Raw genomic sequence first — 3,122 nt, forward strand, 5'->3', positions numbered from 1 at the left:
ACCACTGCGCCACCTCAGCTGCCTGCCTACCTACATGGCATCGCAGGCGTCGCTGGCCAGGGCGCGTGTCGATACAAGAAGGAGCAGCGACGGACAAGACATGTTTCTCCCCCGTCCCCGATAAAGCAAGGACACCTAAGCAAGACGCATTAAATGCGCCTTGTCGTGTGATGCGAGGGATAACCTCGCAGCACTGTACCCTTTCCACCTCTTGTGTTCCACTGTGGCAACCCCTTTTTCTATAAAAGGAGGCCCGAGGTGACCAGGAGAAGGATTCGGCTTTTTGGAGCTCCTCGCGCCCCATAGCTAGCTCAAGAACACATATATACAATCCACCAAAGCAAGAGTAGGGTTTTACGCATCCTCGCGGACCGAACCTGGATAAACGAACCGTGTGCTATCTGTTTGATCCGCTCTTCTCACGACCCCGCGCCCCGCTAACCACAGTAGGGATTCTTGTGATCCCATAGGTGTCGTTCCCACCGACATGATCTTCTTGTGAGATGAAGACTTTGAGGATTTTGATGATGAAGAATTTGAGGATTTATTCTTTTTCTTCGCATCATCAGAACTATAATCCTTGTATTTCTTCTTCTTTGATTCATTTTCCCACTGAGGATAATCTTGAATGTAATGTCCAGGTTTCATGCATTCGTGACAAAGCCTCTTCTTGTAGTCACAGGATGAGGAATCATTGCTCCTTGAGGGTCTTCCAAAGCGACCACGTCTTGAGAACTTCTGGTATTTCTTCACGAGCAGTGCTAGCTCATGGCTTAGTTCTTCAGGATCACCAAGGCTGCTACCAGAGTCTTCATCTTCGGACTCAGATGCTGCCTTGGCCTTCAGTGCACGTGATCTGCCATAGCTCGAACCATAGAGATCTCTCTTTTCAGCAAGCTGGAAGTCATGAGTATTTAGCCTCTCGAGGATATCAGCAAGATCAAGTGACTTGTAATCAACACATTCTTGTATGATCAATGCTAGAGTATCAAATGAGGAATCAAGCGATCTCAGCAGTTTCTTCACCACCTCATGGTCGGTGATGTCAATGGCACCAAGTGCTTGAAGCTCATTTGAGATGTCAGTGAGGCGATCGAAGGTTTGTTGAACATTTTCATTGTCGAGTATTTTCAAGCGGTTGAAGAGATTGTGAAGAACATCAACTCGAGAGTCACGCTGTGTTGAGACTCCTTCATTCACCTTGGACAACCTATCCCAGATAAGCTTACCAGTTTCCAAAGCACTCACTCTTTCATACTGTCCTTTGCTCAGATGGCCACATATGATATTCTTCGCTTGAGAATCGAGTTGCTTGAATCTCTTCACATCAACAGCATTCAGAGAAGGTGTGACTGAGGGAACACCATTTTCCACAACATACCAGAGATTGTTATCAATTGCCTCAAGATGCATTCGCATCTTATTCTTCCAGTAGGGGTAGTCCATCCCATCGAAGGTAGGACACCCAGCAGAGACCTTGATCATACCTGTGGTCGACATAACTAAAACTCCAGGCAGTTAAACCAAAATCACACAGAACAAGGGAGTACCTTGCTCTGATACCAATTGAAAGTGCGTTATATCGACTAGAGGAGGGGGGTGAATAGGCGATTTTTAGGAATTATTCACTGAGGAATTTGCAGGTGAGGAAATTCCTTAGCGAAGAACTACTAGCAGTGGAATAAGTACTCAAAAGTAAACATAACAGAGCACAAGCATAATCATCATGATGAAATGAAGACAAGCACAGAGTACAGAAAGCATAAACACGGGATAACGTAGGATGAAGACAAACAGACTGAAGAAATTGAACTGAGGAATTTGAGAAAGTCTTCAGTCAAAGTCTTCAAACACAGATACGAACAAGCACTCAACACAGTTATGAGGAAATGAAAGAGTTGAGGAAATAGAACCAGTGAGCTTGGTGAAGACAATGATTTGGTAGACTAGTTCCAACTGCTGTCTCAGTTGTACATCTGGTTGGAGCGGCTAGGTATTTAAACCTGAGGACACATAGTCCCGGACACACAGTCCTCACCATATTCTCCTTGAGCTAAGGTCACATAGACCTCTCCCAATCACTCGTGGTAAGTCTTTAGGTGACTTCCGAACCTTCACAAACTTGGTCACTCGGCGATCCACAATTCCTCTTGGATGCTCTAGACCTTGATGCCTCACCGTCTGGAAGAAGCATAGTCTTCAAAGGTAACAAGCGTTGGATCCACGCAGGATCAATCTCTTCAGTGATGCTCAATAACTTGGGGTTTGTAGGTGTTTGGGTTTGGGTTTTCCTCACTTGATGATTTTCGCTCAAAGTCCTCGGAGGATGGGATGCTCTCAAATGACAAGTGTCAGTTTCTCTCAGAGCAGTCAACTAGCTAGTGGTTGTAGGGGGCGGCTATTTATAGCCTAGGGAGCAGCCCGACATGATAAGACATAAATGCCCTTCAATGATATGACCGTTAGGTGGGTAGATATTTTGGGACAGTTGGTGCATAGCACAACAACGGTCAGAAATTTGAGTACAAATTCCTCAGGGCTATCATGTTCCTCACTGTGTAGGTAATCCGCACTGGCGAATTCCTAACTCCTCAGTCAGAACAAATTCCTCAGAGACTAGAAGAACTTTGTCTCTGTCACTGAAGAATATGACTGAACTGTATGAGATTTCCAATGGCTTCGCTCGAAGGGATTGGTAGGTGTAGGATTTTGAGTTGAGCATCACATGGAAATTTTTCCTTAGTATTTCCTCGACCCCCTTTAACAGTATGGTGTTTCCTATGACTCAAGAAAGAGAAAATGAAACTATGAAAACAAGAGTCTTCATGCTTCATGTTCCTCGAATGAATACCAAGTCTTCAGGATTGAACCAATTTCTTCACTTTCAAAGTCTTCAGAAAGTCTTCAGAAATCCAAAGTCTTCAGTCAAAGAACTTCATTTTTAGGGGTCGAATTTCTCTGTAAATATCAAACTCCTCATAGACTTATATACCTGTGTACACTCACAAACGCATTAGTCCCTTAACCTATAAGTCTTCAATACACCAAAATCACTAAGGGGCACTAGATGCACTTACAGTTGGCAATCTTGATGGCACTTTCATTGTCGCTGTAGAGTGGCA

Source organism: Triticum dicoccoides, chromosome 7A, assembly GCF_002162155.2.
Source record: "Triticum dicoccoides isolate Atlit2015 ecotype Zavitan chromosome 7A, WEW_v2.0, whole genome shotgun sequence".
Lineage (NCBI taxonomy): Eukaryota > Viridiplantae > Streptophyta > Magnoliopsida > Poales > Poaceae > Triticum > Triticum dicoccoides.